General features: G+C 36.8%; 1 non-coding gene across 1 annotated transcript; it reads left to right on the forward strand.

Moving 5' to 3' along the window:
• The first annotated feature begins 2,617 nt into the window (after positions 1-2,617).
• TRNAC-GCA (transfer RNA cysteine (anticodon GCA)) lies at positions 2,618-2,690 on the forward strand. Its single transcript has one exon. It is a non-coding gene; the product is annotated as a tRNA-Cys (tRNA).
• Positions 2,691-19,430: the final 16,740 nt, after the last annotated feature.

The raw sequence follows: 19,430 nt of genomic DNA on the forward strand, positions 1-19,430 counted from the left end.
TCTCCAACTCTAATCTATTACCACATGGATCATTCTAGCTCCCTCCCCTAGCTTATCTGTAATCAATAGTGAAAAACTCAACTACCACCAACAATATGAATACTAGTATCAAAACTGTTAAACAATGCAAAACTCTTGGACTGATTTCTTCCACTTAACAGGCATTTAAGGTTCATTCATGTTTTGCGTGACTTGAGATTTCACTTCTTGCATATGTGAGTGTCTGCTCAGTCATACTTGACTCTTTGTGACTCCATGGACTGTAGCCTGCCAGGCTCTTCTACCCATAGAAGTTTTCAGGCAAGAATACTGGGATGGGTTGCCATTTCCTCCTCTAGGCGATCTTCCCAACCCAGGGATCAAGGGTACTCCTCTTGCATCTCCCGTGTCTCCTCTTTGGCAGGTGGATTCTTCACCAATGGTGCCACCTGCTTCATTTCTTATGAGTGAATAATAATTCATTGTGTGGAACCTGAATATGTGGGATTTTGTGGTGTAATTACCTCCTTACATTACAAAGGCACATTATTCTTATCAAGGCTGCTGACTGGGCTTGAGATGGAGACATGATCTAAGACATCACAGAGAAAACTGTTGTCTTCCCAGACACCTGTTTTATTTCCAGTCATGTTGATTTTTAAGTTTTCCTGAAAACCAGGAAATACTGTTAACTTCCTCTTGCGTATCTTTATTTGGCCCCCTCTCTTCCCTTTGCGTTTTCTTTCTCTTCACTCCCTACTTTCTACCAAACAGCTTTTAGAAATGTAAGCGTAAAAGGAATTATGCTGCAAGCTTGGTTCTTCATAAAAGAACAGCTTTTAATTAAATTAGGAAAAAAAAATACCGCCACAGGCAACACTTAAACTGACAAGGAATGCATTCTGTTAATCTTTGCAGAGAGGCACTGTACACTGCACTTAATTTAATTAGATAGAGAAAAGGCCTGTTTAGTCCTAGGGGGTTTACCAATGTCCTTTTAAATTGAGGACACAGCATTTATATAAAGTCATTTTAATATCAGGCAATACATTTCTAAACAGTAATTTAAAAATATTACTTGCTATTATTAAATGATACCTTGTTGTAACTTCTCACTTCATGAAACGACTTTCATTTCACAGAGAAATTTCTCCCACCAACAAGCTTTTTGCTTCCCTCCAATAATTTATTGACTTTTAAAGTGTTAAATAATTAGGATTAGGTTCCCTGGAAAACAACTGCACTAGGGAAATGCATGTCAAAGCTATATTACAATGGATAATGTATTTGGATTATGTTTCTCTTCTGGGCCATGGTAGTGAATGATAACTAATTTTTATATTAAAAACTATATTACAGCTAAGAAGTGGGGTATATTCTGATGTCACTCCTGGTACTACAGACCCAGAAGAGAAATCTTTAGAATGATTTATTCATCTTTTTATTTCAAATCATACTCTCCGACACTTTAAAATCTTCACTGAATATTTATTTCTACCTCTTTCAACCACCCTAAGAAGCTGGATGGGTTATCATTATATCACATTCAATTATAATAGAAAATCATCCAGTGATCATATTAAGTAACTAAATATAAGCAACTGCAGTTCAAAAAGCAAGTTACACACTAAGAAACGTTCTGTTTCATGAGATTTTTTTTTTTTTTAAATACAGAAATTTAGAGAACATTGTTGCTCTATGTACTTGGGAGAAATATATATATATGGAATCCCCTGGTGGTTCAGTGGTAAAGAATCTACCTGCAATGTTAGAGACTCAGGTTCAGTTCCTGGGTCGGGAAGATCCCCAGGAGAAAGAAATGGCAACCTACTCCAGTATTCTTGTCTGAGAAATCCCGTGACAGAGGAGCCTGGCGGGCTAGAGTCCATGGGGTTTCTAAAGAGTTGAGTCAACTTAGCAACTAAACAGTAATATTTATGTGTGTATATATGTACATATATACCTGTATTTTAATTCCTTGGGTTTTATTTGTCAATTTACTCTTCATGTCAGTAGTTGAGAGTAGACATTAACCTAGGTGATAATGATCTGAACCAGTTAAACATGGCCTATGATAGCATAAAACTTAGAATCCTACAGTCTGGGGGATTGTTTCTGTCTGTGATTTCAGATTTAGGTGAAGGTTGGAGCAATTTTTGAGCAATAAACTACTGAATGAGAGATTGATTGGAGGTATGTTAATCTCTCTTTTGGTTATCTATCCTTACAATACTACACGTTTTGCAATTACAAGGATGATATATGTTGACGAAATTAGTCCACAACAAGTGGGACAAATTCACTTTCAGTAATAGCTCGTCAGCATGTAATTTTCAGTTCTAATCTGAAAACTTAGCAGACCTCTGATTTAAAATTACTGTCTGGGGACAAATTAAGAAGTTTGTTTTCAAGAAAAATGTTTCCTGGCATTTATTTGCACAGAGACTTATATAACCAGTCCAAATTCATGCCCCACTTATGTAATAACAATCCATTGTTCACTGCCTAGCACAAAAGTAAGGACCAAAGGGACAAATGCTGAGCATCATAGCAACTTGGGAGACATTGTATCAGGGTTAGAAAATGGACCTGTTACCATGTGGACCTGTATTTGAATCTCAGTCCTGTCATCTGGGCTTCCCTGATAGCTCAGTTGGTAAAGAATCTGCCTGCAATGCAGGAGACCCAGGTTCAATTCCTGGGTCAGGAAGACTTGCTGGAGAAGGGGTAGGCTACCTACTCCAGTATTCTTGGGCTTCCCTTGTGGCTCAGCTGGTAAAGAATCCGCCTTCAATGTGGGAGACCTGGATTTGATCCCTGGGTTGGGAAGATCCCCAGGAGAAGGGAAAGGCTACCCACTCCAGTATTCTGGCCTGGAGAATTCCACAGACATGTATAGTCCATGGGATTGCAAAGAATAGTACACAACTGATCGGCTTTCACTTTCACTTTCTGTCATCTATTATCGGAATTATCTTAGGCTTATTCCTTAAACTCTGGAGGCTGAGATTCTCTGTGTTTAAAATAATAGTAACAACCATGCAGAAATGTTGCTTAAGGATTACATTTTTAAATGTACCCCAAATATTTATTGGGCTTACCTGGTGACTCAGATGGTAAAGAATCTGCCTGTAATGCAGGAGATCTGGGTTCAATCCCTGGGTTGGGAAGATCCCCCAGAAAAGGGAATGTCAACCCACTTCAGTATTCTTTCTTGGAGAATTCCATGGACAGAGGAGCTTGGTGGGCTATAGTCAATGGGGCTGCAAAGAGTAGGACATGATTGAGTGACTAACACTTCCACTTTCACTTTTCAAATATTTATTACTAAGCTTTCACATATGCTGCAGGTAATATTGGATGTTATTGTGTTTGTTGGCAGTAACTAGGACTTTAAAATTGTTCTACATTCCTTGATGATTTAGATTAAATGTTTTTGTCACAGTTAACAGAAAATTGTACTTGATTTTAAAAACAGACAAAATATATCATTTCAACTAAAATGAATCTAGATGTAGAATAAAAGTTATCATAGATTTATCTTCAATAAACCAGGTTCTCTCCATATATATATATATATATATATATATATATATATATTTTTTTTTTTTTTTTTGCTCTGCCCACACATAGTGTTGACTTTTTTGTCCTCAGATTTGAATCTTCATGATCATGAAGTGGTTGCTACAGCCTGTTCTCACAATTTTACAGGATATTTTACAATGGCCAAAAGTGAAAAGAAAAATGCCAAGAACTAACTGTAGGATCTGAGACTGAACAGTGCTTCAAGCTAACAAATTAGTTTGCCACAGTGCCAGGGATGTTGAGACTCCTAGGTGAGTGAGAAGTGGACAAGCAAAAGGAACTGCCAAAACTGGTGTGTGTGTGTGTGTGTGTGTGTGTGTGTGTGTGTGTATGTATACATATCAGTCAGGATAAATTGTCCTTTAAACAAATTAAGAAAACTCCCTTATATAAAGTATAGCTGCCTTATGGCAACAGGCAGACAAATAAGATTTCTTTATTTGAGGGTGTTGACAAATATATGTGTATATGTAAGACAGAAACAAAGACAGAGAATATTTTGAACAGTGGTATATATTAATGATATAATTTGTCTATTGTTGTGTTGACTGCATTATCTGATTTTTCCACTTTGAATACCTATTACCATACCTGATTCACACTAGGTGCTCATTAAAAATTTATTAAATTACCTAATGTGTAATTTTAAGCTTTATAATAAAAATTAAAGTTTTATAAAAAGTTATCTATATTGTGATACCCTCCTAAGAAAATTCTGAGTCTTAATTAAATTGATACTTTATCCTGCTTTCTTTCTTTGTTCAATATTAATCATTTTCTAAAAGCTTATGATGCTGTTAAAAGTCTAAGGAAACAATATCTAATATAGCTACCCTATGTCATATGGTACTTTCATGCACTTTGGTGCTTTATTCATCCTCTCAAGTTTATTGCTGATCAAATGAATAGCACCTTGGTTAAGCCCATGTCTCAATTTGATTGCCAGTGAGAAACTTACTCCTTGGAAGGAAAGTTATGACCAACCTAGACAGCATATTAAAAAACAGAGACATTACTTTGTCAACAAAGGTCCGTCTAGTCAAGGCTATGATTTTTCCAGTAGTCATGTATGGATATGAGAGTTGGACTATAAAGAAAGCTGAGCACCAAAGAACTGATGTTTTTAAACTGTGGTGTTGGAGAAGACTCTTGAGAGTCCCTTGGACTGCAAGGAGATCCAACCAGTCCATCCTAAAGGAGATCAGTCCTAGGTGTTCATTGGAAGAACTGATGTTGAAGCTGAAACTCAAATACTTTGGCCACCTGATGAGAAGAGCTGACTCATTGGAAAAGACCCTGATGCTGGGAAAAATTGAGGGCAGGAGGAGGAGACGACAGGATGAGATTGTTGGATGGTATCACCGACTCAATGGACATGGGTTTGGGTGGACTCTGGGAGTTGGTGATGGGCAGGGAGGCCTGGCGTGCTGTGGTTCATGGGGTCACAAAGAGTCGGACATGACTGAGTGACTGAACTGAACTTAGAAACTTAAGATTCCAATACAAGCCATAAGTCTTTGTTACCTGTGTAATTTTTAGATGCTTTTTGAGGTGAAAATTTCTCTTATTGCAGAAAGTGTTTAACACATGATGTTGCCATTTTGTATGCAAAAAAAAGAAAAAGAATGATTCACATAAAAGAATCAGCTGGAAAGCTACCTGTATGGCCTGTAAAACTATGCTATTAAGAAATTGCGCAAGAACTATATAGCATATGCCATTTACATTTTTATGTCTCTGTGAACTCACCAGGGTTCACAGTCAAGAAGCCATCTGATTTGGGGATTGTTACTATTAGATTGTGGAGACCCCTCAAAATGATTTAAACCACAGTTCAGCATCAATGTCCTGCTAAAAGTATCTTAAGCTTGTGCATATTCTTTACTACTATTTCTTCTTACAATGCGCATGATCATTAGTTCCATAAACATACAAGGCATGCTTATTATGTTTTGTGGATACAAAGATGAGTAAGACATAGGTTCTGACCTCAAGGGCATTCACACAGAAAATTGCAACTAAATAGGATTCTTCCTATAATAAAAGTATATGGAGGATACCAAAAAAAAAAAAAAAAAAAGGGCGGGGGGGGGGGGATTTAACTGCCTGCTGGTGAAGGAAAGTTCACCAAAGCTGTCTCCATTCTATGAGTTTAAGTCAGTGAGGTGCAAGGTTGATGAAGAACCTTCTGGTAAGGAACATCATAAGCAAAAGCATGGAGGGCTGATAAAAAGTGGAGAATAGTTAACAAGTACTTAGAGATTATGGTGGTACCCTGTAGAAATGTAGAAATAGAGGAGATGAATGTGTTTGTTAAGCGTCAAACTATAAAAGTGAAATTCAAAGAGCTATATTAAGGCAAAGGATTCAAGGAAAACTGAATGATTCTCAAGAAAAACTGCTTGTGTTTTCCTTGAAAGCGTTAGTATATATAAAGATAAAAGGAAGGTTTTAGTCTTCCCTGGAAATGCATGGCAAAGAAAAAGGGAAGAAATATTGAACAGATGCAATACTTCTTAGTACACAAAATCAGAGTTCTATGCTTGAAAGGCTAAGGAGCAGAATTTTTATCATAGAAAATTCAGCAGAGTAATAGCTCTCTCCCAGTGAGGTCTCTTAAGAAAAAACCCAAGAATCTTTTACTCTGACAGTCACACTCAGCCCGTTCCTGACAAACATGTGAACGTTTTGAATATGAAGCTGATGTGTTTAAGAAACAATGAGAGCCTCACTGCCTTAGTTGGACACCCCCACCCGCCCGCCGTCCAATTCAGGCTCAGAAGTAAGAACATGGAAGCACAAATGAACAATGGGGAAAATAGGAAAGGAAAGGGAGAGAAACCCCAAAAGTGGATATGTTCATGAACAATGTTCTGCTTTCAGCATTAAATCCTATAGTGACCACCCTAGGATTCTCACTGAGTGGTGGGAGACTGGATCATTTACCCAGAACCTTGATCTCCCATTACTGAGGGTGGCCTCCTGGGTGGTTCATCTTCCCATGCTATGTGTCCAAATACTTCCAAGTTATCTAAGTTCAGAGAACCACACTACTAATGAATTTGAGAAAGACAACCCTGGAGCACAAAGAAGTGAGAGTCAAGTATTTAAAGAAGGAAGCTATCAGCTTGATGATCCCTGAGTCTGAGAGCTGGCTTGGGTCTAGAAATTGGTGCAGCAGCGACTATATGCCCCTGCTTGTGCTATGCTGAGATCCTACCCTATCTATTAAGGTAATGAGTCTAGGCAGGTAAACCCTCTAGCTGCATGACATAAGTAAAAGTCGCTCCATTGGGTCTGACTCTTTGCAACTCCATGGGCTGTAGCCTGCCAGGCTCCTCTCTCCATGGGATTTCCCAGGCAAGCATAGTAGAGTAGGTTGCCTTTTCCTTCCGCAGAGGATCTCCCTGACTCAGGAATCGAATCAGGTCTTCTGCAAGGCAGGTGGATTCTTTACCAGCTGAGCTACCAGTTAAGCTTTTCTTTCTGTATTCCCCCTCTATTTTTTCTCTCTCAGCACTGCAGAATTTCTACTCAACTATTTTTCTGCCTAGTTTACTACTCCTCTATACTACAGTTTCTAATTTGCTAGTATGTAAACATAACTACCAAATTCTTAATTTTAGTTTCAGGGTAAATTTTCTTTTCCTCTTTAGCTTGAGCATATTAAATCAGTTATCTTAAAGTCTGTGTGATATCTCTATTATATGAATAATATAAGGTGGATTTATATCATTTTTTTTTCTCTTGATTTCTCTGGTCAGTGGATCATGTTACCATTCATGTAGTATTTCACTGAATGAAATACTTGATTATGGATGAAAAATTGTAGTTTTATATGACATCTTCCTCCATAGCAGGCTGTTTCCTTTAGCAGCAGAGTGGCAAGGATACACCCACATTTTCTTGAGGGCTGTGTATATTTCATACCCTGCTCATTTAACTTATATGCAGAGTGCATCATGAGAAATGCTGGGCTGGATGAAGCACAAGCTGGAATCAAGATTGCTGGGAGAAATATCAATAACCTCAGATATGCAGATTACACCACCCTCATGGCAGAAAGTGAAGAAGAACTAAAGCGCCTCTTGATGAAAGTGAAAGAGGAGAGTGAAAAAGTTGGCTTAAAGCTCAACATTGAGAAAATTGAGATCATGGCATCCGATGCCATGACTTCATGGCAAATAGATGGCGAAACAGTAGCAGACATTATTTTTCTGGGCTCCTAAATCACTGCGGATGATGATTGCAGCCATGAAATTAAAAGACGCTTGCTCCTTGGAAGGAAAGTTATGACCAACCTAGATAGCATATTAAAGAGCAGAGACATTACTTTGCCAACAAAGGTCCATCTAGTCAAGGCTATGGTTTTTCCAGTAGTCATGTATGGATGTGAGAGTTGGATGGTGAAGAAAGCTGAGCACCAAAGAAATGATGCTTTTGAACTGTGGTGTTGGAAAAGACTCTTGAGAGTCCCTTGATCTGCAAGGAGATCCAAGCAGTCATCCTAAAGGAAATCAATCCTGAATATTCCTTGAAAGGACTGATGTTGAAGCTGAAAATCCAACACTTTGGCCACCTGATGCGAAGAACAAACTCATTGAAAAAGACCTTGATGCTGGGAAAGATTGAAGGCAGGAGAAGAAGGGGCCAACAAAAAATGAGATGGTTGGATGGCATCATCGACTCAATGGACATGAGCTTGAGTAAACTCTGGGAGTTGGTGATGGACAGGGAGTCCTGGTGTGCTGCAGTCCATGGGGTCACAAAGATCTGGACATTACTGAGTGACTTAACTGAACTGAACTATTTCATTTTGCCCTCAATCTTGGCCATGATGGAGGTCTCAGTGGAAAATTCAGGGTACAATACAGCCTCTTTTACTTTGTAAAGTCTGAACTTCAACTTTTGCCATGCTGGTACTGGGGCATGCTGGAATCTCTGCTCAGATTCTTCTGGCTTTTTTAGAATCTTCTCTTACATGTGTGTATCTTAGAAGCCAATGACTTTAGGGGAACCTGACTACAGATTTTGAGATTAGAGTCCATGTGATTCTCTCCTCTTTTGAACTTAAGTTTCAACTGCTTTTGTTGCCCCAGACTTCCACCTCCCCTCTTCAGTCCAGTAAGACTGCCACTTTTTATTTGGAATCTACTCCCCTATTCCTTTTGGAGTGACTGGTGAAGTCACTGGTACTTTCTTTCTCTTAAAGATTAAGACCTTCTGCTCAAGTGAAAACAGATAAGTATACAAATAAAATATGATTATTGGGTGCACACTAGAAATTCATATGGGCCTTAACTCCATATCTTATCTGAGTGAATCATTCATTCAACTTAGGTGTGAGTACCAAAGTATCCTGACTCCTGACAAAGCAATCTTTCTGCAAAATCATGTTTACATTAGAAAGGGGGGAAAACACTAAGGCCTGAGGGTCAGATTTGGTCCAATTCCTATTTTTGTGTGACCTGTGAGTTAAGAATAATTTTTATACTTTTAAAAACAGTTGGAGGGGGGAGATGAGGAAAAACAATACTTTGTGACACATAAAAATTATATGAAATTCAGATGCTGGCATTGAGGCCTTCTGGATTTCACAGCATGATCTGTAAAGATAGCTTGCTAATGTAAGCCTTACATTCTTCTCCTTCAAGGATCCCATAGAGTGCTTAACACATACCAGCCACTATCCTTTTCATCACACTTGACTTCATATGTTTCAAGTGCTGGAACTCTTGCATAAGCTAGTGCTTGCCTTTCCACCTCAACCTGCTCCCCATTTACTCCAGCGCCCAATGTCATCACCACCCTACCCACCACTGCCAAAGTGACCCTTTTTTCTATTTCACTGGTAAGTGATCCCTTTTCAGAATCCAGTGCTGAGAATCTGCTTTAAAGGGTCACAATCAGTACTAACTATCCTCACTTCAGTTTCCTCAGAAAGCAGGCCCTGAGGGAAGCACTGGGGCTCAAGTAATTTTGTAAGGTGATTTCAAGAAGCAAGTGAGAGGAGCAGGCAGTTGAAAAGAGAGAGAAACGAAGACAAAACTGTTGCTGTGCCAACAATTTGAGCAACTGAACCTCGGTTCCACCAGAGAATCTTGGAGAAACCATCAGAAAACAATCTAAGGATTTCTCCATAAAAGAATAGTGAGGCTGAAATATTTATCTATGAGCTCAAGCCCCCAATTGTTTGAGAGTGGCCCGGGGCAGGGCGGGGCGGCAGGGGAGCTAAATCCTAGCATTTTCATACTGTACCTAGTGAGGCATCCCCAAGCTCTGGTCTTGAAGGGAAAGTCTTCAGGCAGAGAAGAATGGCCCAGGAGATGGAAGGAGAAAGATTTCAACAAAGTGCAAAGAGGTGCACTCAGGTGGGCTAAGAGGATATGGGGGATCATCAGTAGCAGTTGCTATACTCACTTTGGTTATAATTAACAGGCTAGGAAGGAGATAAGAGTCCTTAGAAGACACACCAAGAATTTGTCTTTTCATCATGAAAGTTATAGAGAGACATTGTAGAATAATAGCGGGAGTGTGACCAAAATGGGTTTTCATTTCAGATGTCTGTCTAGTAGCTGTGTGAAAAATAATCTGAAAAGTAGGAAGCTCCTGTTATTAGCATGTGTTGGAGATAACAAAGACCTCATCAAGAGTATGAGAACAGGTCTGCCTTCACCTCAAAAAAACAGAAAGGATGCAGGAATGAGATTGTCTTTTTAGTTAATGGTCAGGTTGAAAGGCCAATACACATTTTCAGAATTACTGGGAGTATACAGTTGGAAGAAACTGAGAGAGGAAATATGTCAGATTTCTTATTGTTCACTGTATCCTTGCATTTTCAACAGTAGGGGAGAATCTGAATAAATTACCTGGGCAGTGGTTTTTAAACTGTAATATTCATACACATTACCTGGAGATGGTATTAATACACCAATTTTTACTCAGTTGATCTGGGGAGGGATCCAATTTCCTAAGAAGACTCCAGATGATGCTAGTTTTTTGCTCTTTGATAACATTTTGAGTAGCAAGATCACAGACTATTTTAGGATGCCCTCATCTGCTCTTAATCAGATCTACATGAGGAATAAAAAACAAATAAGTGCATATTTGAGGTGCCTCTGAGCTTATCCATGCTCTATGTACTTATACCCACAAAGTGATCTGTCAGAGTATGTACATAGCTGAAGCAAAGCAAATTTCTGACAGTGTGATGGTATCAGGAGCCTATATTTATCAAAATTCCAGAACCCAGAATGGCTCTGAGGCATTGCAACATTCACAGATGAGCTGTTACAAGTTGAACTGACAATAACAGAACTATTTAAAACATCTCCTGCAAGATCATGAAATGAAGTTTTCCTCTGGTCATCTCATTGCTTGAATAAATTTACAGAACTTTTTTCACGTCAAAATACATCTATACAAACTTCTATATACAAATTCACTGAATATTAGGCCTAAAACTGGAGAGATCTTATCATATAATCTCATCAATATGGTGCACAGAACACAGAAATGCTTTTTTAAAAAGACCCTCACTTTTCAGGTTAATTTTTTTTTTTCCACAAAGGAAGGAAATTATGTTAGCGCTCCTGAGCTGTTATTTTTCAATACTATATTCTTTTCTTTGTTCTTTGGGTTAAATGCTTCTTGGTTTCACTACTGACTTTTAGAGTCAAAGAGGTTAATCAGGCCGAATTGGTTTTACTAAAACACTATTGGGATGTCTAGTTTAGATTTTTATTTCTTTTGTTGTATTTAAATCTTTTGTCATTAAATTCCCCAAGATATATTTAAAGAGGAACATCTATATCAACTCTAGAAACTAAGGTTTCAAGGACTTACAGCAAATTACATTTTGGGTGAGGCAAAATTAGGAAATGGTTGAATGATTCACCACCAGAAAAAGAAGACCAACTCTTTAGATTAATATAAATGACCAAGAGATTCCAAGCCTTTGGCTTGGAGTAGCAGTGTGAAATATACCCAAGTTCATCCAAGGTGTCAGTAGATTAAAAGGCATATCTTAATCCAAAAGTCTTTTAAGATGCATACCAAAAAAAAAAAAAAAAGGAAAATCAGTTCAGGGAGTTCCCTGGTGCCCCAGTGGCTAAGGTTCTGCACTCCCAAAACAGGAATCCCAGGTTTGATCCCTGGTTAGGGAACAAGATTCCACATGCCACAACTAGGAGTTTGCATGCTGCAACTTAAGACTCTGCATGTCTCCTTTGTCAAAAATAAGGTACCCAGTGGGACATGGGTTTGTCTCTGGGCTATCTTGTTCCATTGGTCTACATTTCTGTTTTTGTGCCAGTACCATACTGTCTTGATGACTGTAGCTTTGTACTATAATCTGTAGTCAGGAAAGTTGATTCCTCCAGCTCCATTCTTCTTCTCAAGGCTGCTTTGACTATTTGGGGTCTTTTGTGTTTCCATATGAACTGTGAAAAATTTTCCCCTAGTTTTGTGAAATATGCTACTGGCAATTTGATAGGGATCTCACTGAATCTGTAGATTGCATTTGGTAGTATAGTCATTTTCACAACATTGATTTTTCCTATCCAGGAACATGGAATATCTATCCGTCTGTTTATGTCATCTTTGATTTCTTTCATCAGTGTCTTATAATTTTCTGTATATAGTTTTTTTCTCTTCTTAGATAAGATTATTCATTGATATTTTATTCTTTTTATTGCAATGATGAATGGGATTGATTTCTTAATTTCTTTCTGATTTTTCATTTTTAGTATATAGGAATGAAAGTGATTTCTGTGTATTGATTTTGTATCCTGTGGCTTTGCTAAATTCACTGATTAACTCTAGTAATTCTCTGATAGTATCTTTAGGGTTTTCTATGTCCAGTATCGTGTCATTTGCAAACAGTGAGAACTTTACTTCTTTTCTGATTCAGATTCCTTTTATTTATTTTTCTTCTCTAATTGCTGTAGCTAGGACTTCCAAAACTATGTTGCATAATACTTGTGAGAGTGCACACCCTTGTCTTAATCCTCATCTTAGGGGAAATGCTTTTCCATTTTTCACCATTGAAAGTAATGTTTGCTATGGGATTATCATATATGGCCTTTACTGTGTTGAGGTAGATTCCTTCTATGCCCATGTTTTGAAGAGTTTTAATCATAAATGGGTGCTGAATTTTGTCAAAGGCTTTTTCTGCATATACTGAGATTATCATGTGGATTTACCTTTCAATTTATTAATACAATGTATCACATTGATTGATTTGCAGATGTTGAAGAATCCTTGCATCCCTGGAATAAATCCAACTTGATCATGGTGTATGAGCTTTTTAATGTGTTGTTGAACTCTGTTTATTAGAATTTTGTTGAGGATTTTGCATCTATGTTCATCAGTGATATTGGCCTGTAGTTTTCTGTTTTTGTGTTGTCTTTGCCTGGTTTTGTCATCAGGGTGATGGTGGCCTCATAGAATGAGTTTGGAAGAGTTCCTTCCCCTGCAACTTTTTGAATGAGTTTTAGAAGCATGGATATTAGCTCTTCTCTAAATGTTTGATAGAATTCACCTGTGAAGCCATCTGTTCCTGGGCTTTTGTTTTTTGGAAGATTTTTGCTCATGTTTCAATTTCAGTGCTTGTAAATAGGTTGTTCATAATTTCTATTTCTTCCTCATTCAGTCTTGGAAGATTGAACTTTTCTAAGAATCTGTCCATGTACAATGGGTCAAAGATAGCCTCTTCAATAAGTGGTGCTAGGAAAACTGGACAGCTACGTGTATAAGAATTAAATTAGAACACTTCCAACACCACACACAAAGATAAACACAAAATGGATTAAAGACCTAAATGTAAGAAGAGCAACTATACAACTGTTAGAGGAAAACATATGCAGAACACTTGATGATGTAAATCAAAGCAAGATCCTCTATGACCCACCTCCTAGAGTAATGAAAATAAAAACAAAAGTAAACAAGTGGGACATAATTAAGCTTAAAGCTTTTGCACAGCAAAGGAAACTATTAACAAGGTGAAAAGACAACTCTCAGAATGGGGGAAAATAATAGCGAATGAAACAACTGACAAAGGATTAATTTCCAAAATATACACGCAGCTTATACAACTCAATACCAAAAAAAAACAAACACCCAACCAAAAAGTGAGGAAAAGATCTAAACAGACACTTCTCCAAAAAAGACATACAGATGGCTAACAAGAAAATGAAAAGACACTCAGCATTACTTGTTATTAGAGAAATGCAAATCAAAACTTCAATAAGATATCACCTCACACTGGTCAGCATGGCCATCGTCAAAAAGTCTACAAACAATAAATGTTGGAGAGGATGTGGAGAAAATGGAACTCTCTTGCACTCTTGGTGGGAATGTAAATTGATACAGCCACTATAGAAGACACCATGGAGATTCCTGAAAAAAAAAAAAAAAAACTAGTAATAAAACCATCATATGACCCAGCAATCCAACTCCTAGGCATATAGCCTAAGGAAACTGAAATTGAAAAAGACACATGTACCCCAATATTCATTGCAACACTGTTTACACTAGCTAAAACATGGAAGCAATGTCCATTGACAGATGAATGGATAAAGAAGTTGTGGTACGTATACATAATGGAATGTTACTTAGCCATAAAAAGGAACACATTTGAGCCAGTTGTAATGAGATGGATGAATCTAGAACCTATTACACAGAGTGAAGTTAGTCAGAAAGAGAAAGATAACTATCATATACTAACACATATATATGGAATCGAGAAAAGTGGTACTGATGAATTTATTTGTAAGGTAGAAATAGAGAAACAGACATAGAGAACAGACTTATGGATATGGGGAGAGGGGAGGAGAGGGTGAGATGTATGGAGAGAGTAATGTGGAAACTTATGTTACCATATATAAAATAGATAGCCAAAGGGAATTTGCTGTATGTCTCAGGAAACTCAAACAGGAGCTCTGTATCAACCTAGAGGGGTGGGATGGGGAGAAGATGGGAGGGAGGTTCTAGAGGGAGGGGCCATATTTACAACTATGCCTGATTCACGTTGATGTTTGACAGAAGACAACAGAATTCTGTAAAGTGAGTATCCTTCAATAAAAAAATTTTTTTAAAATCCCACATGCCTCAACTGAGACCCAGTGTAGCCAAATCAAAATAAATAAATAAATATTAAAAATAGTTCACAATGAATAAGAGAAATAAGAGGAACTTACTCATAACTCATATTTGACATCCACAGAATCCCATGTACACTTTATTCCTGACTTTTAAGAGATAGGGACTTCAGTTTCAAGATGGCAGGCTGAGTACAAGCATCAAATCTTCCTACCATGAAATACTCACATATACACACATACACATAACACACACATAATATGCTTAAAAATCAAACAAGCAAAAAGAACTGTTATTGGGTCATAAATTATAAGTAATCCTCCTAAAAGAACAGAAATAGTAGAGAAAAGCTTCACCTAAGAAACTCACAGAAAAGTCTTGTCACAGAAGATAGGGGCAAGAGCCTCAGGACTACTCGTCAGATGACTCAGGAGCTGAAAATAGAAAGAGATGCAGAGTCAACCAATAGCATAGTTAGTTACTGTAATTGGAGTTACTTTGTAGTTCTCACCATTTCCAGGTAACAGTCAAGTGGGAATTACAGCACAGTTTTACATATCAAAACCTATGTGATACAGTTACAGCAACACAAATATACTATCTTAAATGCACTTATTAAAACACAAGGAATGTTGAAAGTAAATAAATGACTTTTTTAACTGTAAAGAACCATGACAAGCTATGGCAAATCAAGAACTATGACAAACCTGATAGCATATTAAAAAGCAGAGACATTACTTTACCAACAAAGGTCTGTCTAGTCAAAGTTATGGTATGGTTTTTCCAGTCATCATGTATGGATAGTGAGTTGGACTGTAAAGAAAGCTGAGCACTGAAGAACTGATGCTCTTGAACTGTAGTATTGGAGAAGACTTGCGAGTCCCTTGGACAGCAAGGAGATCAAACCAGTCAATCCTAAAGGAAATCAACCTTGAATATTCATCAGATGGACTGATGCTAAAGCTAATCAGCTAACGTGAAGATCTGACTCATCGGAAAAGACCCTGATGCTGGGAAAGATTGAAGGCAGGAGGAGAAGGGGACGACAGAGGATGACATGGTTGAATGACATCATCAACTCGATGGACATGAGTTTAAGTAAGCTCTGGGAGTCGGTGATGGACAGGAAGGCCTGGCGTGTTGCAGCCCATGGGATCACAAAGACTGAGCAACTGAACTGAACTAAAACGAACAAAGATAATGTATTTACTAGATATTAAAATACACTATAAATCTTAAGTTTTTAAAACATTGTAGTGTTGGAACAACAGAAAGCAAATAGATTATGGAAACAGAATAGCCATAAAACACATACAGGCATTAACAAAAAGATTAACACATTAGATTATACAAGTAGAACTCTAACATGTTTAAAAGTATAATAAAGGTAAGTGACTGAGAAGAAACTTCAATATTAATATTCCTTACATATATTAGAAATTATTACAAATACAAACAATCCAGTAGGAAAAAAAAAAAAAAAAAAGGAAAGGATATAGACAGGCAATTCCAAGTGAAGAAAATACAAATGTCTTCTAAACATGTGCTAAACATATGAAAAGTGCTTAATCAGAGAAGATATCTTCAAATGAAAAATAAAATAATGAGATATAATTCTTCCTAATAAGGAAAAGTTTAGCCAAAATTTGAAGGTTTGACATTTCAAGTTTTGGTAACCTAGGAGGGAGAACTTTTAAACCATTATGGAGATAATACTGTTGTGTCTATTAAGTTTACTTTCTTTAGACTATACAATTGCAATAATTGTTAAGAAGCTTAGAGAAAGTGTTACAAGTGCAAAGAGTCACTTTCAAAATAGGCTCATAACAGCATTGTTTTCAAAGCAAATGTTTAGAGGAAATCTAAAGTCAAAAACCAGAGAAATGTTTAACTGTGGCATTTAAAAAACAATAAGTACTACACTACAGATATTAACATATTAAAAGGGAAGTGTCTCTAAGATTCCATAGTACTGAAGCAAATGAAGTAACAGAAAAATGAGTACAGTGAGCTCTTCTCTCTCTGTCTGTGTATATATACATATATATGCTTATCATGTATACTTGTATGTTATCTGTATGTATACCAGTGCATATATGGATATGCATGTATTTATGTATAGTGCATACATGTTTTATATACTTTTAAATTTAACTGACATTATATATTTTGTGATGCTAATTATATATTAAACAAGCTTAATATATTATATGTTATTGTTGGTGGTTTAGTTGCTAAGTCGTGTCCAATTCTTGTGTCCCATGGACTGTAGCCCGCCAGGCTCCTCTGTCCATGGGATTTTCCAGGCAAGGATACTGGAGTGGACTGCCATTTCCTTCTCCAGGGAATCTTCCCAACCCAAGAATTGAACCCAGGTCTCCTGCATTGCAGGCAGATTCTTTACCAACTGAGCTACAAGGGAAGACCATTATATGTTATTATCCATATATAATATTTTATATAAGTATATATAAATATACATAAATTTTAAGAAGAAAATTAACTGATAATAGAACATAGACTCTCTTAAATGGTAATTTTTCTGGCTACAATTTAGAATACCTGGGAAGACAGTGCCATAAATCAGCAAAGAAAGCTTTAGTTTATTTATCTTTTCTTATACTTTTTTAGAAAATGTTATAAAATGTATCATCACCTTGATATTTCTCAGTATGCCAATGTTGAAGGGATTGGTGGCCTTAGAATATGCAGCATAATTCTTTAGTACTTGCGCTGTTTATTTTGTATGGGCTTAATTATGTGTCATAAATAGGGAACATTTGATTAGAAAAATCTTAGAGAAGTTTATTGGCCGATGGAGTCAGCTCCTCTTCTCTGTTTTGTAATCTGCCCTCCACCTCCAACATACACTCCCTTTTACCCTGAACTACACTCAACTCCAAGCAAATACTGCATAAATGCAACATCCTTTTACACTGTATCTACTAATTCATTAATATAATTCCAGGACGTTCTCATAAGCAACAATATAGCAGAAAATAGAAGGTTAAAATAATGTTGTCAGTGCAAGGAAGAAGCAGTTTGCTTCTAAGGCTTTTCACTTTGACTCAGGAGAGCTGATATCCATTACTGTTAAAAACAGACTATGACCAGATTCCTTGGAAACCTATGCCAATGAAATTTTTAAAAAATCTTAACTATAGTACAATTTAGAAGATATACATACCAATAACCATTTCGTCCTTAAACTTTCTTGGCAGAGATGTTATAATTAAGCACAGTGTTTGTAGGTATGCCCGACAGCACAGATGTGCTAATTTGCTGGTAAGTCAAAACCATCATGACTTGTCATTTTCCCTAGCTATGAAACAGGAGAATAAGGATTACCTTAGATTTCTTATTAATTAACATTAGAGTTCTGCAAAATGATTAATATATGACTGAAATATACATTGGTGACTATATATAATGAGTTGACGAAGGTCTAAGTATGGGTCTCCTGCATTGTAGGCTGATTCTTCACCAACTAAGCCACCAGGGAAGCCTAAGTATTAAGCCAAAGACAGAAACCAAGAAATGAATAAATTTGATTATATAAAAAGTCAAATATTTCTATAACAAAAATATTTTCTAAAAAAATTTTATTTATTTATTTTTTAACCATTCTTTTTTTCTACCATTCTTCAATAAAAGGAACTTGGAGAAATAGCTGATTCTACTGCTGGAGTCAAGAGTAATACAAGATGAGCCTGGAGCATCTTATAGTACCAGGTAACAGGGAAAAGCTTAAAAACGGGTGGTGGGGAGCAAGGGGAGTGGAGCTATATGGAAAGATCAAAAGAGTCAACTTTAGTGGTTCCCAATGGCTAATCTGGAATAATTTGAACAATTATTGAATAAGTGAATGAATTATTGAATAGTAAATAACCATATCACTAGTTTATAGCTGAAAGGGTACAATAAGTATGCATGAGTCTACTGGCACAAATAAATTATTGAATAAACACATAGGAAGTAAAGGGATAAGCCCTCCTTACAGAAGAACTGCAATTAATAACTGCAGAAAAAATGAAGAAAGTATAATCGAAAATCACCATTAGACTCCCACTGCATAGCAAGACTCACCAATGAATGCTAAAAATTAGTAGGCCAAACTTTTGAATGATTTTCATGGCTTCAGAGTACCTTTCCCAAAATATATTAATTATTGTGGTCATTTTAACATATCACCACAAAATCTTTGATATCTTTCCTTTTGTTCCTTCTGGATGGTGAAGCTTAATCCCCTTCTTCTTGAGTGTGAGCTACACTTAGTGAATCCCTTCTAACAAACACAATGCTGAAAAGGAAAAATTTTAAGTTTGTAATGGAAAATTGTATCAATCATGATCTAATCAAAGTCAACACCACTAGTATTAAGCTGTGTTGTAAAATAAATGGGTCCTGAAAGTTAGAAATCTAAGTCTTAATCTACCTATAATGTGAACTAAGAAGAGCTAGGAAAAACTGCAGTCATCTGTATGAAAAGAAATTTAGCCTTTCTCTGTGAGGCTGTAAAACAAAAATAATGTTGTTTTTTTTGTTACCAGAACTTTTGTATGAATAAAAGTTAGTATAGCATTAGGTATTAGAGTGATCAAATAGTTTAAAAGGCATTTAATATGCACTTTCTAAAAAAAAAACAAAACAACACTCAAGTGAGGTACCTATCTGAAGTTCATATGTGTGTGTGTGTACAACATAAGGAATGGCTAAAGAAAATATTAATACTATACTGTCTCATGACCTCTCTGGTTATAAAGTTT

Source organism: Muntiacus reevesi, chromosome 3 (assembly GCF_963930625.1).
Source record: "Muntiacus reevesi chromosome 3, mMunRee1.1, whole genome shotgun sequence".
NCBI lineage: Eukaryota > Metazoa > Chordata > Mammalia > Artiodactyla > Cervidae > Muntiacus > Muntiacus reevesi.